The sequence below is a fragment of the Nothoprocta perdicaria genome, unplaced genomic scaffold (assembly GCF_003342845.1).
Source record: "Nothoprocta perdicaria isolate Ctin4 unplaced genomic scaffold, notPer1 scaffold_115, whole genome shotgun sequence".
In the NCBI taxonomy this organism is placed as follows: domain Eukaryota; kingdom Metazoa; phylum Chordata; class Aves; order Tinamiformes; family Tinamidae; genus Nothoprocta; species Nothoprocta perdicaria.
This window is the reverse complement of record NW_020454261.1, coordinates 1,678,583-1,706,340: the sequence shown is the minus strand read 5'-3', so window position 1 is coordinate 1,706,340 and position 27,758 is coordinate 1,678,583. Positions and strand designations below refer to the sequence as shown.

At 39.6% G+C, this 27,758-nt stretch overlaps 1 long non-coding RNA gene across 1 annotated transcript; it reads right to left on the bottom strand.

The window, feature by feature from the left end:
• Window positions 1-23,532: 23,532 nt before the first annotated feature.
• On the bottom strand, window positions 23,533-27,215 carry LOC112959417. Its single transcript, XR_003251612.1, has 2 exons — window positions 27,184-27,215; window positions 23,533-24,887 (listed from the first exon to the last, which is right to left on the bottom strand). It is a non-coding gene; the product is annotated as an uncharacterized LOC112959417 (long non-coding RNA).
• Between the last annotated feature and the right edge of the window lie 543 nt (window positions 27,216-27,758).

The window sequence follows — 27,758 nt, the reverse complement described above, 5'->3', positions numbered from 1 at the left end:
TCATCGAGAAATTAGTTACAAGATCCTTGGCAAAAATATTAACAGGACTATGAGGAGGTGTTGGGTTCTAMTTCCAAAACTTAGAGCAGAATTCATCTGATTATAGTCAGAAGAGAGGTATTCAATTGTGTGCCTGGGACTCACTTCATCTAGCCCTACCACAGACATGTCAGATAGCTAAACTGCATCATGCCTGATCATTAGCCATGTAAACATGAGAGACATCTAAAATTAGGGTGATGATTCTCAACATCTATATTTGAGTAAGAAATCTTCATGACTGCTAAAAAAAAAAAAAAAGGAAAATATTCTCAGTTTAGCTATTTCCGTTCTACCACAAGAAAATGTAACTTGGATTGTCTTTTATTGACAAACTAGAAAATAGAGTAACTCCATAGACCAGAAGCCTTGAAGTCAATAAAAGGTGCTTCTATTGATTTYGTGAGTTTGGAATGAAGCCTATGAGCAGAAGCTTCAAGTGAATTTTCTCATCCACCACCTACATGAGATGGGTGCAGTGCCACACTTTGTATCTTCAGACTCAGAGAGTTGCCCATTACTCCCAGCCAGCATTTCACACATAAGTTTTACCCCTTTTTATACCTGTATTTGTTCCTAACCTGTCACTGGACTTTTGCAGCCATGCATGAAGAACTACTTTTGAAGTTGTGATGCACCAGATCCATTTTACAGAAACACATAGAACTTTTCTCTTTTTTCAAACCAATTTAAATTCCTCAGTACTATTCATCACAAGAGTGGGTGCAGAAACATGTGTGAAAGGCTAAGTGAGAGAGAGAGAAAAAAAAAAAAAGTGGGGGGGGACAGAAATACCTCAGGCTGGTATTGCTGCCAACATTTCATCTTGGGCAACCACGGCCTGAGGCTTTTGATCATACAGTGGGAATCTCTCATGTTTAGTGGTTTAATTATCTCTGTGGTTTCACCTTGCTCACAGATCTCTTTTTGCAATATACAAAGGAGGCTCCCAGAAAAAAATTCCCTTTGATATTGTGGCCTATTTTTTTCAAGCATCGTGTAATGAAAATGCTATGGTGTTCCATGGTAATGTGAACCACTTGATTCAATATTTAGCAATTTGAGCAGGTGCCAAGCAGTAGAGTTGTTTGGGGATTTTCCAGAAATATAGTTTATCATTAGAATATGCCATTTTGTTGAAATGGAGTCTTTTCTTGAGAATATGCCAGATTTGATGAAATTTTCATAAGAAAGGCTTCTATGGTAGGATAGAATTTCTGGTTAAAATGCCAAACGGAAAGAGACACACTTCTCCCTCTTCTAGGAAAGCCAATCTGCTATTGTTAAAGAACCTGCAGAGGTTTAAACATCTAGGTCTAAAGCCCTTCCCATGCCACAGCCTTGAACTTGACTGCCAGGTTACCTGGTCAATTACCTTAATAGGCTATTTGCTGCTCTGAACTAACTGTATTTCATCATCTCTTAGCAGAGTTATTCCACTATTTTTAAACAATTATTGGTGCAGGAATTTTAACCTTAGTRCAAGCAAGACTTGAGACTCAGCCAAGCTCTTTCTCCTTCCCAACTCAAATATTATTTATTCATTAGAAATTTTTACTGGGAGAAATAACTGCTCCTCTCCTAGCCCTAGTGTGTGTCATTAAGTGTCTAAGTAACACTGAAAGGTGGTGTCCGTGTTCATAGTCATGTCTGCTTTGACTTCTGCACTGCAGTCTTGCAGATAGACACGGCTTGTTACACAGCAAATTGTAAGCCATGCAGTTRGTTGCCTGCATGGTCCTGCATGCACATCCCACTGGGAATGGGAGTGGCCTGTGGAAGGGTACATCCTAGCTACACATAAAGTAAAGCAGATAGGGTCACAGTGAAGGGCATGGGTAAGTCTGGTCTAGGGGACAGCCTAAGGYCACTTCCAACAAGCACTATAAACACACAGTTGACTTCAGTGGGTTTTAAAGATGTTGAGGACAGAAGATGCCCGTAAGGAGTGTTTGCATTAACATCCTTAAATGAATTAGTTGAAATTAGAAGAAGTCTTATTTATTTGAATTCAGTGAGGGATGCTGGATATCAGCTTCTGGTTTTGGCGCATCTCTGATGTCTCCAGCTGTCTCCAGTGAACTTTTGACTTCTTTTTCTGGTAAAATTCCAGAATTTTATGTCCATACTGTCAACTGAACAGACAGATTATCCTTCCTTCCTTCCTTCCTTCCTTCCTTCCTTCCTTCCTTCCTTCCTTCCTTCCTTCCTTCCTTCNCCTTCCTTCCTTCCTTCCTTCCTTCCTTCCTTCCTTCCTTCCTTCCTTCCTTCCTTCCTTCCTTCCTTCCTTCCTTCCTTCCTTCCTTTCTTTTTCTGCCTGCCTGCCTTTCTTTCAATCGTTATACCCAGAACTCATGAAGCAATCCAATGGTGGATAATAATCAGTGAGAATTTTTTATGTTTTTTCCATGGAGTAAACAAATTTTCAAGTACATAATCCACCATAGTTCTCTTAGGAACAGTAGCAAACAGCAGAATAAACAGTTTTTTTACCATCATTCTAACAGGTTCTGCTTTCCTCTATAGACTCAATATTATGGCTTATGCAGGAATGGATACCTAAGCACAGAGCTTACGGTAAATCAAATGGTTTTATTTTCTATCCCATTTTCCAGTATGCTGAATTCAGCCAAGAAGAAAAATTATATATTCAGATATGCAAATTCTTTTTTTAATTTTGAATCAGAAAGAGTAGGTTCAGGGGGGAAAAAAGAGGAAGCATGAAGAGTGCAAGAGTTCTTTCTCCAGTCTAACTTCCAATTGCCCCATTTGACATTCACTCGCAGGCGCAGGACAAGGTAGAAAGTACTGATAAAGGTGAAATAGGGACAGAAAACAACCAAAGGGAAAGCCTTTTTAGGAAGACTTCCACACTTCCTTTACTAACAGCTGCTGAAGATGCTACCATGACCCTGCGCATAAAGGCAGTAGCTGTGCAGAGCCAAATAGTCAATGCACAGATGAAAAGAAAAAAAGTGCTAGAGGAAACAGTTGGAGTAGATGGGAACAAGATAAAAAACTGTCACCACGCACTAGGGTAGGAAGTAATTTGGAGAAAACTTGCCATGGAGAGCATGGGGAGCATTCCCACTCACTTTGTCAGCTCTGGGAACTATTCTGCTCTTTCTCTCAGCTACAGACCTGGGTATTTTTAAGCTTCAGACACTAACCTTGGTTTCCTGTGATATCAGAGGGTTCCTCCATCTGAATACTACCCCATCGCAAGGTCTTCCTCAGCACTTTTGAGCACTTAGTCAGTGACTACCTTTCAAGAAGAATATAGGGAAAACTAAGGCACTGGTTGTTACTGATTGTTACATTTAAACCTTATAGAGTGCCTCCAGTGTGCTGCTCTTTCCCTTAAAGGCTGGAAGTAGTGTGCACACGTGGTGTGAGTGACACTGTGCTGGCACCTGGCTGCTTTAATTTCTCAAATGTTTGCCCTCATTCATCCCTATGCATACTCATGGGAGCATACAGGCTTTGCAATGCAACAACAGGGTCATCATAAGAGTAATACATTGTCAATTCACAGGTGAACTTTATAGAGGACAAATAGATAAACTTAATAGAGAACAAATAGATGAAGATTTGAAGGTGAAAAGAGTAACATCTTCAAAAGGAGATACAGAAGATTTATCTAGCAAATAGATCTCTCTGAGGCCTTGATTYTGGGCAATCTTTGCAATGTAAGATGCGTGAGATATGTACCCTCAACATATCATTTTCTAGACAGTTTGTACTGAATTAAAAATTGACTGCTATTCCACCACCAAGATGAATGACTTGTACAGTACAAAGATCTTAATATTTATTTTCAGTCATTATGGTAAATTCCTGTTCTTTTCCACATTTAAACAGGTTTGCATCTAAGCAAAGAAAAGATTTTAGAAGAGAGTAGTCCCGGAAAAAATTCGGATCCTTGTTACTTCCTTTATCCATATGGAAATGAGTATAATACAAACCTCAAAGGACTAGGTGWCTACCACACGGCTTATAAATCAGTGTCTTATCACTGACAATGAAATTATCTTAGACCCATATTAAGCAAAACATGCAACAAAATCCAAGCCCTGTTCAACTAGGCACGGACAAATATACCTGTGGCATCCTTTTGATAGCGATGAGTTAAATACGTCCTCAGGTCCTTCAGTGGTCAAGGATAAAGTAATTCACTCCAAAACACTCTTTCTTGCCACCTCATGCCTATCCTGTGATTCCCTTTGACATCTGGCATGGATCYAACACGCAAGCACAGGCATTTTCATCTCTCTTCCATCACACTTTGTCACACATGAAGCCACAGGATCTCACCTGGGATTGGGAGCTTTCTTTACAGCTCCCTGAAAGCAGAAACAGCTGCAGGTTATGGTCATTGAAGTTATTCTTCATGAATGGTTGTTCTTTGGTCAACAGGATCCCTCCATATCTCCTCAGCAACTTGCAGCTTGGGAATTTCTCCAGATGGGTTCACATTTATTTGCCCTGAGAATTCACAATACAGAACAAAAAGTGTTTAATCTGATGAAGTTACTGAGATGTAGTCAAGTGTTTGGAATAAAGGCAGTATAACTTGTAAAATGCAGTTACTCACTTTGCACATTCCTGAGTGGAGCTAGAGGCTCATTGCAGACAGTTCAAAGGTGGCCATAATGCAGACTCTTACTTGGTTCTAAATCAACTGCTTCTTTCAAACGATAAAAGGATCTTAAATAAGTACAGATGAGAGACCATCAGCAAAATTTTACTTATTAATAAGTCTCTGTCTCTACTACTTGGTACATTTGTAGGCATAACATAATTAGAAAGTGCACCACAGTTCTTTCTTCTCAAGCTTCCTTCCTGATTGTAGCAAGAACTGATGAAAAACTTAATTGCTGCAAAGATTATACAAGTAAATGCCTGGCTATTATTTCTACAGGTATGAGGGTAAAACAGTAATTCATTCCTTTGTCAAAACTGTCATAAAAATTACATGAGCGACATTAGTACTAGGCTTTAGATCTGCTTCACTGAATTTCTATCTTAGCAAGCATTGAGGAAATTGGAGCTTCAAAGCAGTTTATTTGGCAGAATGTAAAAATTCCACTAGAAATCCCAGTAGTAATTACAGACTCCACAAGTCATGAACTATGAAAAAGTTTTTAAATACTACTGGGTTTTCCAGAAGTTCTCAGAGATCCAAATATTTGCAGCAGATTGCATCAAAATGAATCAGCCAGCCTCCTGAGGAAACAGTCAAAGATTCTAGCCAGGAATGAAGTAATTGTGATTTTTTTTAGTTTAGGTTACAGAGACATAGAATTTTAATTCCTTCTTTTTTTCCCCTGCATCCATCGAAATCAAGAAAAGAATGAAAATGTCTCATTTTTTCTCTCAAAAATGCCTACTTTGCCTTAGCTTAAACTTCCTGGAAAATAAATATGCATCTCACAGGAGATCTTGCAACAGAGAACAGTGCAGAAATGGAAGAGATTCGGGAAGTATTTTCAAATCAAGCTTGTAGTGGAGAAGTTAGAAGCTAGTATTGGCTGAGAAGCTCTTCTGTTTTTTTTCTCTTATTATATCTTATGAAACATAACACACAAGACTACTGATAAAATGCTTTCAGGACTTAATATTGAATTTCTGGGGACAATTGGAATAAAAAGAACTTCTGCAATGCTCTGAGGCCATATATTCGTGGCACAGGCTTGGATTAGTGTTGATAGTAATTAGGCTCATTCCATCCTAAAGRGTGAGCTTAGGTCCCCCACTATTTGCCTACCCTGACTATTAAGACAGCAAAAATTATAGAATTAAAAGATTATCTATTGCTGTATATAAAGCAAAGCAGGAGCCAGATTTGGATTAGGGCTTCTAAACTATGTTATAGTATAAACCCAAAGACTTTATATTTTTGCAATATAATCTTATACAGTATTTCTTTTTTGACCTCCAAACACAGTTCATGTTGGGTCTAAAAGCTTTCATTGAGAATAGTTTGGCAGATGGTGCTACTAACTTTGGCCTAAAATACAGCAGGTCAAGCGGCAGCAAGAAGAGATCTGAGGACAAGCWTTGTTACCCTTGGATTCATAATTCACATCTGCTATAATTTTTAAAATATGCCATGCCTCTGTTCTCCTATCCCTAGCATTTAGTTACCTAGACAGTCTACTACCAACTCAGAGTCACTCAGTAGCTTCATTTCCCAGCCCCAAATATGAGCTGTTTTTTCTAATACAACCACCGTAAACCCTGAGTTTTTGACTCCGTAAGAGGTTGCAGAATTTGACACCCAGAGAGAAATTCAGCCAAGAAGGATTTAGGTTTGTTTTCTCTCCTAAAAAGAACTTGTAATCCATTCAGAGAATTACAGTGGAATTTTGGAGACAAGCTAACTTATTTCTGAAGTTCACACTGAGGTAATGTGTTATTAACCTTGATTCTATTGGTTTAATTTTCTCTGACTGTGTGAACATAGTTGGATTTTGGCTAAAGCTTAATTCAGAAAATATTTCTCTTCCACTCTGGCAAAATCCAGAAAGGCAGAGGACACAAAGCAGAATGCAGCAAAAAGCGCACTGCTGCATAGGGCACTACTACATAGACTGCTGTCTATGGAAGGAAGGAAGAGGAGGACAGATACCAATATTTTCTCCAACCACTTAGTACCATGCGGTCACATATCAGACCTACTGGTACACACAATGGCAGGCAGTGCYCTGGCCTCCTTGGCCTCATCTCAAGCTTACTCAAGAGAGTGGAGGTTTTGTCCATCATCAAGATTTCTTGGACGCTTCAGCCTTTCATGTTCCCATGGTTAATTTGCCCTAGGGTGCCCCATATTTGGGAATGAGGAAGGCAGCCCAGAGGCTGCTTTGGTCTGTGCTCTTTAGGGAAAGAAATAGAACTGAGAGCAATCCAAGAGGAAGCTTTAAATCCTACAGAGAGGTTGTGTGCTGGTCTTGTGATTAATTAAAACTCAAGAACATGACAAACCAATAGTGATTTCAGCTGAAGAAAGGCTCCAGAAGTCAACAACTGGCACTTTTTCTGCAGCAGCTATAATCCAAACTTATAGGCCAGTTCCTTCTGAGATGATTTTGTGCCATGTAAAAATCAATCTGCCTGCTATACTGTGCTGATAGAATCACAGAATCACWGAATGGTTTCTGTGATTGGAAGGGACCTCTAGAAATCATCTAGAACACCAAGGAGGGACTTCTAGAGCGTGTAGCACAGGGTGGCATCTAGGCGRGTTTGAAAGATCTCTAGAGAAGGAGACTCCACAACCTCTCTGGCCTGCTTGTCTGGGCTGTCACCCTCACATTAAATAAAATCTTCTTCACATGCGGATGGAACTTCTGTGGATGAAGGATGGAACATTCTGTATTTCAAGTTATACCCATTGCTGTTTGTTCTAACCTTGGCCATCACTGAGAAGAATTTGGCCCCTTCCTCCCTACTTTCTCCCCTCAGATACTTATACATATTGATCAGATCTCCCAGTCTTCTCTTTGCTAGGCTAAACAGGCCCAKCTGGCTTAGTCTTTCATCATATGRGGGATACTCCACTCCCTTATTTATCTTTGACGCTCYACGCTGGACCCTCTCTAGAAGCTCCACGTCCCTCTTATACTGGGGWRCCCAGAACTGAACAYAGTACTCCAGGTGCAGCCTCACCAGAGCTGAGTAGAGGGGCAGAATCACCCCCCTCGACCTGCTGGCAACACTCCTCCTGATTCAGGCCAGGATCCCATTGGCCTTCTTGGCCACGAGGGCACACTGCTSACTCATGGTTAACTTRGTGTCAACCAGGACTCCCAGTTCTCTCTCTGCAGAACTGCTCTCCAGCAGGTCAATCCCTGTTCTCTATTGATGCCTAGGGTTATTCCTCCCCAGGTGCAGGACCCTGCACTTGTCCTTATWGAACCTCATGAGGTTCATCTCGGCCCAACTCTCCAACCTGTCCAGGTCTCTCTGAATTGCAGCACAGCCCTCTGGAATGTTGGCCACTCCACCCAATTTGGTATCATAAGGACAGAAGAAAACAGGAGTGAGCCAGAAAGCCTGGGAGTACAGCTAAGGGGAAATGCAATTAGAAATATGATGTGCTTAAGACAAAAATGGATGTGGTTTATGGCCTTTCGTATGCGTGATGTCAGGCCAAAGGATCTTAAGGTCCTTCCCACCTAGGAAATACAATGATTTATTTTTATTATTTTTTTTCATTATTTTTTTCTTAAAAAATAATGATTTATTCTAAAAATAAATGAATAAATAAATAAATAAATAAATAAATAAATAAGGCAGAGGAAATATCACATTGTAGAAATCGCCAACCCTTCTCTTTAGGAGGAAGGAAACAGGAAGGAAAGGGTAGTTAAAGGTAGGTGCCAACAGGAAAACATCTGGCACAACACCTGGCAGCACTATGAGATGGGAATGTGTGTCGCTGCATCCCCCTGAAGGGGGCCTCAGCTCTCAAAAAATTGGGAAACGTTTCTCTGCAGGGTTATACGGAAGAGTGTGAGATTAATGCTGCAATCGAGTTTCCAAATAGCTGTTCACATCTCTCCTCTCTGGGCTCTGTCCTCTTGGCAAGAAGATCCAGTCTCTGATTCCTCAGGAGTCAGCAGATTTCACACGCTTTGTGTTGCCTTCCTTGCTCTCTGTTCTGTGATGTGCAGTTTCTGTGCCTGTGTATCTCTCTCTCCCTAACTAAATCTGCATCATCTGACTGCCCTTTTTGCCATTCCTCATCTTTAACATTCTCAGTTGATATAACTCTTGATGATAATCCTTAAAACTAAACTGTATAGCTTTCTATTTAATCTGCTTTTCTGCCTTCCTTCTTTTTCATCTCCGTAATATGATTCTCTCCCTCTTTTTTCTTTTCTGCAGGCTGCCACTGCCAAAACAAAGCCAATCTTATTACTCTAGTCATACATTTTTAATGAATTTTTGTTTCATGCTCGCTATTCGATTTTGTGAATAGATTTATATCTTTCTTTCATGTATTCTTATTTATAAAGCTTTTTCATAGGTCTTCCTGCTGAGACGTTTTGACAGTGAGCCTCATAGAGAAGCAGAAAGATGAGCATTAGCTCTGCCCCAGACAGAGCTGGCCCAAGATAAGCCAGTTCCATCATACAAACCAGGTATTTTCATTGTCTCTATGCCCTCCATTCAGGCCTAGTTTGGTTAGTATTTCTTCTTGGTTGTCCATCTTTGCTTGGCTCTTTCCCCAGAAGCCTGCAAGGCTTCAAAGTCTGCTGGCTGGAGTTCCCGTTATGGTTCCCAGTCTTTTTGCTCCCTATTTTTCTGCAATCAAGATGGTGCAAACTATTGCTGTTCTTTCTTTTCTTGTATCTCAGTAAAATTAAATAGCAATTAAAATATCTTCAGGTAGACAGAAGGCTTCACCTTTCCATTCCAAAGAAGAAAAAAACTGATTTTTTTTTTTTTTTTCTGGGCTTGAGTTTTCTGTTGAAGTGAGATCAAGGTCACATATCTGCAATAGGACCTCTCTTGGGACAACAAAATTGGTTTGTTACCTTGTTTCGTGAACCCACCTTGGTAATGCCTCATCTAATTCAAAACCTTGCACAGGATTTTGAAGGCCCTGAGCCTGCCTATGTCACAACTTTGTCTCCAAAAGTGTTCTGTCTTTGAAATATATTCAGATGCAAATATTCACCCAAAAAATCCTATTGAAGAACCAGTACATGACTTCAGGTTTCATTTCTATTGAACACATGATTTAAAAACAAAAAGGAAAAAAAAATCATTATGAGCAAGGAATCATGACTTTGCTTCAGAAGCAACTTACAAAAACTGGACTTAGATTCTACGTAACAAGAAAAGAGAGAAAAGACAAGGTCTGATGGTGTCTCCTAACAGGATGCAAGAATGATTTTGTGAAAGATTCTTCAGATGTAAAAAATATGTTTTTTTCTGTGACTTCCATTCGACACCCTACATTTAATCCACATTTTCTTAACTTCAGGCTTAAGCTAACTGAACTATCTTCTTAGAATTGCAATTTTACAAAATCAATTATTAGTAAATATGCTTTATTATGTGTTAGTTCTGTTTTCTGGAAGCAGCACAAAAATTTTACGGAAAGAGAACTTTCTCACAGTGTTTTTATTTTGAAGACAAAAGTAAAGTTTCTGGAAAACTCCAGTACACAGTAAATCTGACTGCTTTGTTGGCTTTCTTTTCCAAATTCCACTGTGATATAGAGGATTTTGTACACAACAGTAGCTGACATTTCAATAGTTTGCAAGAGGTTTTGCTGTTAGAACTCCCCTGTAAAAGACTGAAAAAAATGTTTCCATTATCCCACAAAATGAAAAAAAAAAATCAGAATTGAGTTGTCTGGAATTATTTTTGGCCTAAACTTGAATCACCTTTGCCATTAAACATGCCTTTCATTTTGGCACTTGCTCTTTGTTCAAGGAGATGTGGAAGAGCATGGGCGCAGTGCCATGTTTCAGAACAAAATCCTCATTTCACATTACATTCCCACTGTATCTAATTGCATGTGAATATCTGTCAGGAAATGGAACAGGATACACAGTATTCAATGCATCTTGGAAAAAGATAATCAGCAAATTGCTCTCCACTATAGTTGAAGGAATGATTGTTTTACTGGACTGACCAAAACCGAATTACACTACTGAAGCCAGAAAATAGAGAAGATATGTACCCTAGTGGGTACAAACAGGATAATTCTTTCACGTGTTCCTTTCTGGCTGCATTTMTTTTCCTAGTCCATGTATGACTGGCAAGGATAAAAAGTTTAACTTCAAATGTTGTTAAAATAATTAACTATCATAGACAAGTTTTCATCACTCCTCAGTCGGGAAAAAGTCATTTATAACAAGTTCATCAGAGTTGGCCTACATTACAACGATATCCTACATTCCTAATGATCATACTCCAGTCTTTGAGACAGAAGAAAGCACTGAGATTTTTGAGTACATCTATTTGAACAATGATGACCAAATGATTCAAAGATGTGTGGAGCTATTTCCTTTTTTTTTACYTTGGTAAAGATAATAATAATAAAGAATGAAGAATAATAATAATAAAGTAAAGGAGAAAGAATGTTTATGAAAAATGAACCTTCCAAGGAGAGACTATACTTTAAACCACTACATAATTCTACGTAGTAGTTGTTGTGCAATAATTGTGAATGATCTTCTTATAAAATGTTTCCCAAACCAAGCTTCTTCTAGGCCTTGCCAAGTTCTCAGTGAATTTATTTTCACTTGGAATAACATTCAAAGGCTGAATACTCAAGGGCACACTCCTCCCACTGGAGATTGCAGAATTACCCTGCTAGCTGGCTTTAGCCAAGCTGCTTAATATGCCCTTCCCCTGCAGCGACGTGGGGGAGGAAGGTAGGATTCATCCGAAGACAGATGCTTTCTAGACATGAACCTCCCTCTCTTTGACACTCTCCACACCCCAAAACCCAAACTGAAGGAACAAAAATAAAATCAAACTCCAAACCAGCGCACAAGCTTTTGATACCCTTTATTCTTTTCCAGTACAGAAGTATTAATCCTCGTGTGGCTTGTGATTCTGCATTTGAATCCCAGGCTCCCTCTTATGTGGGTGTCTTCAGCCACCACCCACTGCAGGAGTGTCTCTGAAAGGTTGTGATGGAGATTTTGTGGTCCAAGGTTGGTCATATTCCCACCACTTTCAACAAATCACAGAAAGAATTGGTCTGATTTTTTACCGTTGTCTTTGTAGAGGATCAGACAAAAGAAGTCCATCAGTTGGATGGCAGCTTTTCCAGGCTGATTTATAGAACATGTTCTGCAGGTGCAATGAATGTCCCTGGAGCGGATGTGATTTGCCTACCTAACGTGATGCTAGTCTGTAAAATGTAGCATCAGTTTCTTAAACAATCTGTCAGTCCTTGTCACTTTGTTTGTGTGGTTTTGTTACAGCTCATTACATTAAAATATAAAACACCTAATGAAGACCAAAATCCTAATTGAGTGGTTAGGTTAGGTAGGAAAACTCAGTGATGAGCCCGGGGAAAATCTGAGTAGCTTTCACAGTTCTAAATGATTTCCCTTATAGTGAGAAAATGAAACACTGAGAAAAAGAGTGTAAGTATTTAGCAAAAATATATGATTTAAATAGAACAAGTGGGCAGCATGATTACATCTTACTTTGTGCATTTCTGTGTGAGAGAAATAAAATATATATTTCAGAAAGTATTCAGAGATACAATTTTGATTAAACCATCTGAAGACAGATGAGCCAGAGGGCAATGGTTATAATGACACTACCAGCTCTGACATCGCTACCTGTAGGACAGTGAAGTGCCTCATTAAACTTTACTATCTCCCTGTCAGATAGTGCTGTTAGAGCTTGCTAAGAGACAGGTGACTTGCCCAAAGTAAGACTATATAGGCAATAAACCTTTGCAATCTGGATTTATCCTGGTTTAACTATAGAACCTAAACCATGTAGGCTCACTTACTTACTCCATCCTGGGGTTTGGCAATATTGTTAGATCTTCCTATCACAACACATGGCATGGACGATTGCTGCAATCACCCCTTATTTCTGCCTTTAGCTTCGGCTGACGTGGCTGGTCTGTTGGCTTCCTCAACACCATTAGAATGGAGCTAGGCTACAGTTTGGGGATTTTGCTTGGAGAAGGCCAAGTTCAGTGGTCCCAAAGCGCTATTGTATGGGAGCTGCAGAACAATGTTGCTTTATAGAGCCAGAACACAGACTTTTTTCTTGTGGGAGCTGCAAACACAAGCAGTTCTGAAAAACGATACAGTTGTCCATTTGTTTTTTAAAGACACATTAATCTGAAAGAAAAAACAAACAAAAAAAAAGTGTTTCTGAAGTCACATTTGGACTGGGCTTTCATTAGCATCCCATATTGCTAATTGATTTTTCTGACCTTCCCAGCCCATAGGAAAGCAGTGCTTTGGGGACTGCTGGAGGAGAGCAGTGTGTGTTGCCACAAGAGCCCTGTGGCCGGCAGCCAGTAGCACAATTACACCACGTGCCTGGAATGATAATTGTGGTAATGGCCCTTTCTTTACTTTTAACCTTGATATTAACACTGGTGCCGTCTTTGCTTGACAGCGTGACAAATAAGGCTGGGCACACAGATTTATTAGGAAGACGCTATACAGAAAGGAGCCCAGCAGGCAGCATAGTGAGAATTCATTCACATTCACCAGATGATGGATATTCTCTGGGGAAACAGAGATAAATTATTRTTATTACTATGGCAATTATTAGCAGTAGTACGACCACTGCTATTATTGCTAATATCATATTACTGTTATTACTCATTTCTATAACAGGAGTTCCCCAACAGAAGGCTGAGGTTTAATTACAGAAGTGGTGGGACCAGCTTGAGCCTTGGGCAACATAAACATGGTGCACCACTGCTGAGGATGTTCAAAAAGCCAGGCTGGCAGCCCAAGACAGAGCTGGGAAATGCTCAGGTGGTAGCTCTCCTATGCAGGGAGCAGGACGGAGATGAATATCTTGTCTCAGGAGGAAAATTTATCATGTCCACCCCCTTTCTACCCCCCTTTTTGTACAGCTTCTCCAGACTCTATCATAGCTTTGTTTCCCATCTCCCATGYCCATTTTCCTGTAACACTCATCACTGAGCCTGCAGAACTCCGGGGAAGCTGTAAGATAGTCTAAGAAGTTGGATCTGCAACAAGAAACAGAGTCCCAAGACAAAAACTGAACTCCAAACTGGGCCACCAKCAAGGAATTTGAAAGCATTGTTTTCTGGCCACTAGGTTTTCTGGAGATAMATGGTGCTAGAGTCTGTAAAACATATAATGAAAGACAGTCCCATTGCTCACTTTATTTACAGTCTAAGCATCAGAGCAGAGACCAGTGACTAGGAAATGCATGCTGGGCAGTAACAGTCTTGAACACAAAATGAGACTCATTGAGAGAGAGAAAAGTTTGCTTTAAAATCAGCAAATCAGCAGCAAGGCAGCCATGGCAAACAGTGCTGACACTACAAAGTGCTTTGTGAAGATCTAGGCCAAAATAAAATTTCCAGATTTAAGTATTCTTAATTTTCAGATGACTTTTTTTTTTCTCTGTAAATGCAAAATATAAATGTAAAAAAATCTTTTTTCTTTTTTTTTTTTTCTTTTTATTTTTTCCTCCAGGAAGGATCCTTTGCATTTTTGGTAATGAGATGCCCTTTTTTTTTTTTTTCCTGTAGTTCCCCAGAGTTTCATCTATTTTTAGGTTTAACGTATGTCTGAAAAATTACTTCTAAGTTAGTTTAAACATTCTAGCTTCCTTAATGAATGTATTTCACACCTTTTACACACTTCTCATTAGTACTAGGCAGGAAAGCTTTAGAGCCCTAATTTACCATAAAAATCAGTCCAAATTTAATAACAAAATGATAACTTAATAACCATACACATAGCTCCCTCTGAAAAAAAAATAACCCTCTAAGGCAATATGAGTCATAATGATACATTACTTGTTTTTTTTGCCTTTTTCCCTCTTCTGCCTTCCACAATTAAATCCTAATGTTCATGAAGAGATTTCTCTGGGGCTTCGGCACAGTGCAATTTCTTTTTCCCCGAAGGATCACCAATTGCCCATGCAGGATTGTTCAAAATATACAAAAAAGCTGCACTATCCAGTAAAAAAATAGGGCCTTGGCGCCAGATGGAGCATGTTTAGAGTGCTCTCTACCAATTCCTGCTTGAGAAGGGATGTTTACAGAGATGAACTGCACTGAAGAGGTGAACGAAACCAGTCAGTTACTGAGAACTGTTGCACTACCTGCCCTGCCAGACTCAGCCCTGATGGGAAGATTAAATCATCTTAAGCTACTACTTTTTTTTGCTTATTTTATTCTCTTTCCCCCCAGGAGATCTGTTCCACCGTGGCACAGGGATCAAGGACGGGCCATCCTGTTTGGGGACAGTGGTTGGTTCTCTGGTTTTGCATCACTGTGAACAGGATCACTGCTTGGAGCAGTTCCTGCTGAGATGTGATCTCCCAGCTGCATCCCCATCCTGTCCCTCTCCATTTCTCCTCTCTGCTCTGCTTCAGGAGCTGTAAATTTCCACCCACAAAGGACACATGAGCTGAGTGAGGATAACTGATTTGGCCACTCCTATTGGAAAAAGAAAGGTTCACGGGATTTTAAAAACACATACAGTAAATACGATGCCAAYGTCAATTAGTTAGGGAGAGGGAATAGTTCTGGGTTCCATATGTAGGGGAGCAATGATTTAGTGACAAATTTGAGTCTTTAAATAATCAAAAACAAAATGCTGGGATTTCTGGAAGGGTTATGAAAAATAAAAAAACAGTGTTTTAAATACATCTAAAAGGAGGGAATTTAACATTTCTACAGACACAGTCTGGAACAATACACATAGCTCAGCTCAGTATAAGCAGGAGCGCTCAAGCTTAGCCAGACACTGTATCCTACAGTAATCACTGCTGCTCTCATGGATCCAAAGCCTACCATCTACCTCCTGCARTACTGCCAAATTCAGGGTTTTTTTTTATTACATCTCATATTATTTCATCTTCTTCTTAAAGATCCAGCTCCTGGACAAACGCGTTGCACAAGAATCTTAGTTCTCTCTTGAAACAAAGTAAGTTTCCAGACTTCATTGCTACAGAACAAGGTTAGGAAAACAAGAATCTTAGTCAAATCCAAAGCCACAGAAACCAAAATGAAACCCAGAAGAATCCAGCCCTCTCTCTCATATCTTTCTTTTCTTTTTTTTTCAATATCTCCTTGCTTTTAAGTCTATCCTTTTTTTTTTTTTTTTTTGACTCAAAATTTTTGTTGAGGACTTGATTGCGGTAGACCTGCTTCTCAAAATGGAGACATTTGCAATGTGTAGTGGGAGGCAAAACTAATGCAACTCAAGCTTTACACAACTTCAGTCTGTAGGGATGACTCCTTACAAGCTTTGAAGCTAGGAGCCAGCTTGCTTATAGCTTGCTCTCAGGATGCCTTCCCCTTCTGTGTCCAATAGCATGAGCTGGGCAGAAAGTGTCTGCAAACTCTGCACATGTACCTGAGCCTGCTCACTATAACCAGTAAAGAGGACAACAGAGCTCTCCCTTGGAGGCAAATCAAATCTCTTTCTAGAAATATATCCATCTTCTGTAGAGAAAGCTCTTCAGATGGTCATGATCCTAGCACAGGTATATTGTTTAAGTGCAATAAACTTCAGTTGGATGAATTCTCATGTCTTCAACAGCTGCTTGTTGGAAAAGTTATATGACAGCTGATGAGATCTTTACTATAATATGGAGTGATTCTGCAAGTAGGAGGTAGCACTGAGACATGGATTTTTTTTTTCTCTGAGCTTACAGAACAGGACTGTGGTARATAATCCATTAACATCTCAGTTTTCAAACTGAGTTATGTGAATTAAACCCACATGAACCCGTTGAACCAGAAGAATAGGTTAATGGTATGTGAAAAGGGGACTAACTTCCTTCAGAGGTGGAAATGAATACAAAGGCAACTTTTAAAAAGATCTTTTTTAATGGGCTATTATAAACCAGGGTAACCAGAATAAATATGGCATCCCTCAAATCAAGAAGTGCAGACTTTAAATGTGCCTCAGAGCTCTATATGATAGCACGAATGTGACATCTGCTACTCTCTAGAAAAAAAAAAATCCCAAGAATCTGAAAAAAAATGTCCTTTGGCACACATTTCTTTCAGGCTTGCTGGGTCAGAGAGCTGAGCTCAACAACCATTCCCTCCTCATAGGCCATGCTCTGGCCTGCAGATGCTGTCCAAATTATTTTCTCTGGTTCCACCCAAAATTTTTGTGGTTCCAAATACTGGAAAGGAGAACTACACAACGCCCCATGTCCACTGCCACAGAGGAGAGCAGTATAGCCACAAGCACTGTKGGAATCTGAGAGTTAAGAGTAAGGAGAAACGAAGAGGTTACAGAAGACAAGGCGATGGTTAGGAGAAGGATGGTGGTGTGATGATGCACAGACACAAACCAACAAATGCCCAAAAGTTGAAGAGAAGACTTTCCAAATGCTAATGTTTGGAAACACCAGAATTAAGGTTGCCAGGGCAGCCATAATTGGTCCCATTGTATCTACTTTATGATAAGGTCTTTAATTAGTTGACCACATACTATTTTTTTCCACAGGGATGATTCGCAGGGCAGAGCAGGAATGCAGTGTGAGATGCAGGGCTGTCCTCTCCAACAGCACAAAGAGGGCAGATCTTTGTAARCAGCATCAAGAAAGCAAAGCCCCAGATGCAGCAAGATAGAGCATGGTGGAATCACTGATTTCGCTAGTACTCACAGGGCTCTGATTTATTCTTCATCACTGGCATTACCTCTCCAACTGTGAGCACCACCAGCAAATGCCCCCTTCTTTCCTGCTGTTGGTGCAGATTTCCCATAATGCAAGGAACATCCAAAATATTCTCAGTTCTATACTATATTTCCAGTGGTATCAGTATCATTTTGTTGCTGTTCTGCTCCTGCAATGCAGAAGTATGCTGAAAGCACACATATTTTGCTGACCCCAAAAGAATGGTGTTGTTTTGGACCTTCGTTTTAAAAGCTGGCCCTTTGGAAAATGAAGGAAAATCAGAAAGCAAGTATGCAGCTCACACAGCAAATTCATTTTCAAGCAGAAGTGACTCAGCCATTTTCCTTTTAAACACAAATACACGCACGAAAATATCCCTGCCACTTTATGCAGAAATCACTCTTATTTCAGCTGGAAAAATAAAGCACCACTGAAGCGCTGGGAAAGGGGGAGCCAGGCAGTGTCCTTGCCAAACGCCTGGCATTGCCTCCCTCTCCGCGCTGCACTTTTGTGGTTTAAATCTGACCAAAAGAAAAGGTTCTGAAAATCTGGAGCAGGGGGAGATCATTCCTGGCCTGAATTCAGCCTTTTGCTGCCAAGTTTCAGCCAGAAGCAATTTTTTACAGCTGACTTATAAAACTCTGGAGGGGAAAAAAAATAAAAATAAAAAGAAGAAGAAGAAAAAAAAAAGAGCAAGCAAGAGAGAATGGGAGAGAGAAAAGAGAGAAAGAGCAAGGGATTTAAAATGGAAATGCAGGCATGACCTTAGCTCCAGCRATGCTGGTGGGTAATGTAGGAATGTTCCAAGGGCAGCAAGCTCTGGCATTAAACTAAAAAGATGAGAGGCCTTCAGGCAGCAGCAGGAAAATTTCATTAAGTCCTTTTTTTCCTTCTTCTTCTTCTTATTTTTTTCTGCTTTCAGGCTGTTCTTGGTCATTATCTGAGTTCATTAAAAAACCTGTCAGCTTAACCATTGAATCAACTAATCAGACCCTGTCATTTTACTGGTGACATCATTTTTTTTGAACTATGTTTTTAGTCAGTGTTCTGTCTTTTTCAACTATTCAAGGTCCCCCCCAGAAATATTCAACATGCCAAGGCCAGTAGGTATCAATTACTGCTCATCCGCAAGCATGAAAATTACTTCTTAAAAATCCTCTCCCATGTTTACTAAAGCTGCCTTCTAAATGCTAAAAAACGAACCTGTCAGACTTCAGATTAGCAGCAATTCYTGGTCATGTGACTGTTTAAACATGAGTCTGTGCTAGTAACTAAGGACTTCCCTGATGCCCCARAATGTAGGTATAAACATTGAGGAGGAAAATTGGGCCACAGACACATAGGGAGCTGTGAACTTGTGCTCTCCATCAGCACTTGTGCTCGGAGCGGGTTTCTCACCCTCATCAATCAAAGCGCATGTTATTTGGGAAACAAAATACAAACCTATCCAAGTAAAAACAAAAAAAAATCACAGACTATTTGCAATATTGCCACAATGGTTTCCATATCCAAATAATTTTTAAAAAATCTTGAACATTCATTTGTTATTTTTGTTTTGCTCATTTTTCTTGCTTGTTTTCATGTGCGAGCATTTCCATTCAAGGAGTTATTGGATGAGTGGAAACAGAAATACTTGTGCAAACGCCTTCTGATACTTTGCACCATTCAGTCCTGCACAAGTTTTTTTCTGTGAACTAACTGCTTCTTAGGGCACTTCAGGTTGACCATCCTGCCCAAGCCAACATACCCTCGCTCTGACCTGACGRGAACAGCTCTGTGCAGGAAAAGAGCAATTCAGCTTTCAAGCTGTTTGCATCTTCRCTCATACGGCTCATAGCACTGAAAACAACAGCATTTGTGATTTAGAAAGTTGTCTACTAGGGATCAGCCAACAGAGGCTATTACAAATAGATGATGGTATCACTGTCCATTTTCTCTGGGTTTGAACTACAGATGGGAAGAGAGAGGCTGTTTAGCAGGCAAACAGACCCTCTCTGCTCTGCAAGCCAGGCTCTTGCAGCAGGGACCAGGATGAGGTCTGCCTGTAGGGTGACTCTCCAAGAAGGAGGGCCTCATGCATCCTATATATATTTGGGCTTAAGGTTGCTACACTGATTTCAAAGATAAATATCATTTAGGTTTGATCTTWATTTATTTATTTGGATAATACCGCACAGGGCTTCATGAATCCTGGGCACATGTGGAGAGCTGATTGCAAAAGTTAATTGTCCATACTCAGATTCTGAGAAAAGAATGACTCTGCTAAAGCTCACAGAAAAAGATCATTCAGTTAAGGCTCCAGATTTGTCCTATTCATTGGTTGGTGGTTGGTCACATGAGCTACTTATTTAAGGCTTGAATAAGAATTTCACAGAGATGCTCACCTTTCTGTAACTGGGACTCCCAGTCATCAAAATATGTCAACATCCTGTAGACTTGGCAAATTCTTGGAAAAGATCCTTTGGCACACACCGCTGCACAGCAGCCATTTGTCTAGCTAWTTTCTTTTATATTCCCTAAAAATAATTCACATGTACATCAAGTGCCCTCTGTCCTGTGACAGATTTAGAAACAAGACCAGACCCTATTCTCTTTCCAAAGCTACCTCAGTGCTGGAAAGTCATAAAAAAAATCAAACTCAGAGTTATCCTTGGGTTTAGTTTTATGACAAAGTTTTGCCAAAACATACTTGCATGCTATTTAGTCTGGGGAAAAAAATGACAATTTTGAAGCTGAAATTTTTCAGAACTGATGCCTCATTTTTATATATCACTTCAGCCAGATGTAAAAACAAATAAAAAAAAAACATAACATAACATAACATAACATAACATAACATAACATAAAACAAAATAAAATAAAATAAAATAAAATAAAATAAAATAAAATAAAATAAAATAAAATAAAATAAAATAAAATAAAATAAAATAAAATAAAATAAAATNAAAATAAAATAAAATAAAATAAAATAAAATAAAATAAAATAAAATAAAATAAAATAAAATAAAATAAAATAAAATAAAATGTATTTAACCCCCATGGAAGTCACTTGAAAACAGACGGATTCCAATTGTCTTGGATAGTTAAATCCTCTGGACATCAAAGATGCTGGACTAGTCACTGGACCTTACATTTTACTTAAGGTTCAAAAAAGAAACAGTCTTATGAGTGATTTGTTCTTCTGACTGGAACAATTTAACCAGTATTATTCTATTGTCAACAAGATTTGAGTTATGAGTGTAAACATTATTTTCCTCACACCTCTCCCATAGGAAAATCTCAGATAAAACTATGATTCTAATCTCTCTAGTGAGGATGCTTAACCTGTCTGCTGGGGGATTTCATGTTTTTTTATCACAGCTGGTATAAGCTGGCCTCAGTTTCCGACTTCAAGTGCACCTCTTAGTGTGTCTTAGTGTTTGAGGGATTCATAAAGCACTATTTACCACTCAAATTTCCCATATTTGCTCATTTTCTGGATGTGACGGGGGCACCATCACACGTGAAACCTCCAGTCCAGGACATTGGTTTGCTTTGCATCTCTGCCAGCTCTGCAGAAATTCAGCAATTACATCCGGAATCAAAACTGAAATGCAGTTAGAAGTAAAATGCAATGTAAAGGGCTAACGGAAATGCTTCTGTCTGCTTGTAGATTACTTGGTCAAAAATAATTTGTAGATGTCTGGCTGGTTCCTAACCTTTCCTAAAAGGAAAACTCAATAAGCTGTGTTCCTTTTAGATGTTTGTTGCCGAGTTGAAATCGAATGGGAAGATGCAGGACAGGAGGCTGCCTGCCAGAAGGCAGGGATTTCATCCCACTCCTACGCACAACACTATAAATCATATTCTGCCACCAGATCATTATTTTTCTTCTGTTTCTTATAAACACAGCAGCAGCATCAAATGAAATACGAGCTTTCCAAGGCTGTTGGATTTCCTTGTACGTACTGTAGAAGGCAACATTTGCAGACATATGGCATGCAGGCTACACTCAGAGAATCATTTTGAAAACTGAACTTGGACATTTTTCAGTCCAATAATGTGTAGGTGGTCTGGGTTACTAACCCTAAATCACTTGAGCAGTAACTGTTTTTCCTGGTCCTACACATCAGTCTACATGACATTAGGTTTAAGGCTTTTTATTAAATAGAAACTTCAGATATAACCCTTCAGAATGAACTGTGAAAGATTATCTTTTGGATGCATGGCTTTTTTATTAATATTGCTCATTCCTTTACAGCACCCGAGAGTATGTGGGTCAAGAATACACCACGCACAGTGGGCTAGTAAATAGGCCCAGGACCAGCTTCAAGCAATCTGGATCTCATCCCAGTCCCTCCACCAACTCATCTTTCTCCCTGCTGTTTCCTCTCCCTTTGTTGCAGAGGCATTATTAGGATAATACCACAAAATTTATCAGGACTTCAGCTGCTATGGTAAATGGGGTCACGGAAACACCTAAAGTTTTGTTAGTTCTGCATTTTTGACTTACATTTACCTTCCCGTTTACATAAATGTATATATGTGTATATATGTAGATGTAGGCATATATACACATCTACATGCATATGCATTAAAGATGCATACACCTCCTATATATTTCTTAACGAATTGTTTGGGGAGAGTTAGCTATCAGGTTGCAGTCTTCCTTTATCGAGACTGGCATTTATAGGCCTTTTTGGAAAGGATGCAGTTCAGGGAAGGCCATGTAAGGCAGCATGAAGGAACAGCAATCATTTTCTGCTATGAGCAATCACACGGACAAAAGGTTTAAGACTTCTGAAGTCCTCACATCAGAGGGTGATGAAGAAAGGAGCTTATGGCGCTTGGGTGAGGCATGTGAGTAAGGTCAGAAAGCTCTAAGACAAGACAACAAGGTAGAAAGAGACCCATCATATGGGACGCTGGGTACAAGGATGGCAACAACCCCTCCTGGGGCTTTCTCTCAATCCATGTCCAGGAGTCATTAGAAGAGAGCCAGACTGTTTAAAGCCAAATTGTGCCATGGATTGTGCTGATGGCTTAACAGCTCAAAAGGTCACGTTCTAGTTCCTAGAAATGTCCCCTGGCACTATTTAATTTGCTAGTATGAATATAGCCCTTCACCTTGCGCTAGGTACAACAAGAMACTCACAAACACAAACCCAGGGGGAGTTTACCTAAAGCCAATGTCCCTGTCTATAATTTCCTGCTGCAGCAGCATGACAGATTACAGTCTGAGGCCATCTTTTGTGCTGAGCGAGCATCTAGTTTAATCACACTGTGTACCCTTTAACATGATTGCATTCATATTTATTGCTGTACTGACATAGGAGGTTTAGATACTTTGCTGATGGATGCTTTGGAAAACTTCATGCATTAGCTCAGTTAGAAAATCCGATTTCCCATTTCTAAGTGAACAGAGAGGTGCTTCAGACACTGATACAAGTGCCTTATAACCCAGCTCTAGTATACCATTAAGGAAATTGTCTTGAGTGCAGATACTGCCAAATTGATAGTCTCTGCTTCATCTGCCAATAGTGCAGGTGCAGATGCTATTAACAAAACCATCTCAGACTTTCTAAAAACTACTAAGCAATTTGCTCGAACACTTAGCTGCAACAAGGAGTTCCCTGAGTTAATTATACACTATGCCAGTAGGGATGAAATCTTAAAATTAGAATTAATAAAGCACAAGAAAGTTAACTCTAGAAAGGAATACCTCAGAGAAGGATCCTACATTGACAAGAAGGCTGAGTAGGTGACCTAATATTAAAAAGTAACCATCTTCTCTAATAAGACTTTACCATGTGTGCTCAAATCCCAAGCACACTTCATTCAATTCTGAGTTTTTTTTTGCATTATTTCTTTCTTTGGATATAATATTCCTCACTTTTGTTTCTTCAGTCTTATTACAACTGATGAGCCTGATGTGCGCATCAGTCAATTCAATTAGCCCTTACTGTCTGTGCTTGAGTCTTCATAGTAAAATAGCTTTAAAAATACTCTGGAGGAAGCCTGAATCCTTAATAGTTATTTGTGCCTCTGTTCTAAATCCACCTCAGCTTTTATTCATGTACACAGAACTATAAGTATTTAATACTAAAAAAGTAAAGGGGAAAGGCAGAAGCAAATGGCTCAATAGGTCTTTTCCATAGCTGAACTCTAAGATTTTAAGTGATGCTTAAAATTCAGCCAGAGCTGTGTCTGCTTCTGTATTTTCTTGCTCTCATTTAGTCCTTGATCTTGAATTGGAAGCATGCATTATTTATCCACATCTGTCATTCATAAATCTGTTTGTTATGACAGGGATTAGACACTTCTCCCATACAAATCCCATTATTCCATAGGATTTATAGGCACACCACCATTCTACTTTGAAAATGCCATTTTCTGTCCTTTATCAACATTGGGCAGTTGCTACCATTGACATAAGCACATGAAAAAATCCACATCCCAATGGCCCTTCTCCAAACAGCTTTATTCAGTCACATTGCCATGTACCAGCCTCACCAGCCACTTGCTGGTACAAGGCCATGCACACTTCTGGAAATGACCTAAGGATCCTTTCATCCTCTTACACACACTGTGAGGGAAATTAGGTCCTCAAATGAAAGTTGACAGACAACAGAAGATCTGGTACATTGGCCTAACCTGTGTTGGGCTGGATAAACACTGGCATTAAGTGTCAGGCAAAAAAGGTCCACAAATTGCATGGGAATTAAACATCAAGGTAAAAAATACTAGGAGAGTGATGTTGTAGTAGGACTAAACAGATGTCAGAGAAATAACAGTGGAAGATCAAAACCATGACAGTCTTAGATGTTCTCCTTAGAAACTGAGTTAACAGATCATCCTCACAGGCAGTGAAAGCCTTCAGACAGCTCGTGCCAGCTTTTTTCACTTGATAGGAAATTTACAGTACATCATTTTTCAAAGACAGATGTTTCTTTGAAAGGTAAGCATCAAAGCAACTATTTTTTGAGTTGCAAATTGTCTATGTGAGCGTAGCAGTACAGATTTGAGATGTTTTTACTGTCATGTTGCTCCTTGGCTGAGCAGGATGGCAGCCTATTGGAGAAACAGGCCAAGCTGAGGTGGCTTCCAACCTTCCTCTGCTCTTAATCACTTGGCAGAAGTGCTGGGAAATATGAATTTCGTGGGAACATGTTTGTCTTCCTGAGTTCCCCTGCACCTAGGATACTGCCACGAGTAACTGCCACCTTAAACTACAACCCCAAAGCAGGTCTGGTGATATTGTGAACATAGTTTCTCAGAGCAACTATTGCCTTGGTTGCACATCTGAGCTCACGGTTGTGCTTTACTCCAGCTATGAGCTAGCTCCAAGCAGCCAACACAGTTTTCCTCAGCACAGAAGCAGATGGCTCCCAGGACTGGAGTCATGCCGGGTGTGAGTCACTTGATTTCACGGAGGTAGGACTACAGACATGCTCATCCCAGGAGCCTGGACCTCGACTGCTCATCTGCATTACCATATGCTCTGCTGTATCCGTAAGCTGTAAATGAAAAGACAAATACGCTGCTTAGAGAAGCCTGCTCTGTGTGGTGTTGTTTAGCTTAAGGTTTAGGTGCATGAGCCTCACTGAAGAAGGCAATCCCTGCCCATCTGCTCAGACAGAGCCAGGGCTCTAGCAGCACAGGGGCTGCAGGGCAGAAGGAGATGCATGTCATGTATGTCGCGTTTCTGTTGTTATTTAGCTGTCATAAAAAGTGTTTAGAGAAACATTCTTTAAGCTGATCATTTTCTCTTCTGAATCTCCATGTTTATTTAAAGTCATGTCTTTAAATTAGGTATCCCTGGATTTATACCTTAAATTCAGCAAGAAATATTCAGAGATCTCAGAGGAGTCTTGGACCTTGTTAACACCAACGGCAAAAYTCCTACTGCCATGGAGGAGCCCAGGACATCACCTTCACACTTCTATATTTCAGCACATGTAGAGCTATGGTATTTTAAAAACAAAATAACCGCAGCTCTTTTTAAATGTCTGCATCTCTGAGACRGCATTTAGTTATCTAAAGCTCTTCTTTCTTGCAAAGGGGAGGCAATTAGCAGCATGACTAGTACACATGCAGTCACGCACATATCTACCACTAAGCATCAAGCTGTGACAACCCAAGCAATGGGGCACCAGAAGAGAAATAGGAAGGCACTATATTTGTTCTAGAAGACAAAACAAAAACAACAAAAACAAACAATAACAAAAAAAAAACCTCCTAAAAGACAGCAGGAAAAAAAAGACTGAAAATTACAGACAGCTGCTAAAATTGCAGCACCTGCCAGATTTTGACCTCTAGAACAGTGATATTAAGAGTTCTATAGGCATAAACTATACCTTCATTAAACCAATTAGCATAATCAGTAAAAAGGAGGCAGATTGGTTTCATGCACATCTGGGCTGTGAACTTCTACAGGTTTTATTCTTCATGGACTCTACAAGCTACTAGGTTTTGAAATTCATGCTCATTCCTATCCAACTCCTGCCCCTTCTAGCTGTTAGAAAGTATGGCCTATCTTAGGCTTGTGTAAACTTCCAGATCATACTTTGAAATGCACTTCTGTAATCCCATTGCTCTTATAACTGTATGGAATGAAGTATTGATTGGAAACTTGTCAGATATTCTCTCCATGAGGCCAAAGGAAAAGCAAAATCCTGCTCCCCTCTCCCTGAAGTGCTCTTCTGCATGGCTAGCAGAAATAAAACACTAGTTATGTTACTAGCAGCAGCATATTTTACTCTGAATGCTTGCAGGAAACAGACCTCTGGAGTAAACCAGTGCCAATATCTATAATAATTTCTTCAGAGAGGAGAGAAGTTTTAACATTACAAAAAATATTGGGTATGTGCTTGCAAGAGCTATTAATCTTACATCTGCTCCTCAAGTTTCTCTTAAGCTTCACTTATGCATAAGCACGCTCATGCTCATGGAGAAAACCTATCCACATGAGTCCAATAGCCCAAGGAAGCAGAGATATGTTTTTCTTCTCTTTAATTCTGTACTTCCACTAACGCAATTCTACTTACCCTATGGCTTCAAAAACTCAATCTAATAAAGAGACTAAAAATCTTTTTGCAAACAGCACTGTAATTCCTATCATCTCAAAATATATCTCAAACACATCCTAAAGCTTTCCAGCATAGATGAACGGTCTTCATATTAAAGGGCTTTGGTTCATTAAAGACAGAAAATAGATGTTTTTTATTGCCATCCAATTCTACTTCACTGGCTGCATAGTATTCTTTCACCTATCAGAAAAACGCAGTAGGCATTAAAACAATAAACAAATAAGCCTCATTCTCTTTTCATTTACTTTAATTTCATACCAGTTTAGCTTCAGYTAACCAGTTTTTCAGTTAATACAAATAGGATTCTATCAAAACCAGTCTCCAGAGTGATTTCATCAGTTCAGGCTTTAGTCAATTTATCTCAGCAGAACTGCTGTTTATTTACCCCAGTGCAAATAAGGGAACATTCAGGTTCCATTTTGTTTTAATTTCCTTATGAAAAATTTACTAAATACATATATAGGAAAGCATCAGAGAGGGAGGAAGGGAAGAATACAGAACATTACAGGACTTCATAAGCAGGAAGATAAACACTCCTTATTAAGCTCAGCAATTAGCTCTAAAAACATTCTCAGCACTGCACCATGGTTATCACTAACTTTCTGGGTTCACTTGCTCCAGTGACCCAGATAGTTTGGATCTTAGTTGGCTTCATTACGGCAAAGCAGAAAAAAATAAATTCAATTAAATGTGCCAACAGAGAGCAGCTCCATCACTGAAATACCTCATCGTAGGCTCTACAAGCTTTCCAGTAGAGACTTGCCCACTCACTAGCCTTCTTGCTTGTTCCACACAGCTCTGCAGGGCAGAGATAATTTCCCCTGCCTCGGTCTGCCTTTGATTCTGAAAGGGAGAGGCCTGGATTAAGGAAACACCCCAGCTGAGCAGCTGTTATTTGTGAATCTATCCCTCAGGCTAATCATGCAGCTCAAGACCTAATAAAGCAGTGAAACAGGAGCCTTGATGCTGGCAAGGCTTTTTTTTGGCACAAATTGCAGCTCATCCTAAACAAAAAGGTAGAGCAGCTAAATTAAAAAAAAAAAAAATAAAAAAAAAAATAAAAAAGGGGGGGGAATTTTTAAGCGGCAAGACATTGTTCAAAATAAACCTGATTTTGAACCTCTTAGCCCAGCTTTGATCAAAAAAGAGAAGCAGTATAGCCCTTGATGGCCTGAAAATTCAGGTGCTTTGGTATATAGCCAGGAGAGATATTTTTCTGATTAGGTTTGAAGTAAACCCAACAAGTCATTTCTAAAACAGCATCAATATCCTGCAAAGCATGGGTTCAAAAGTAGTTCT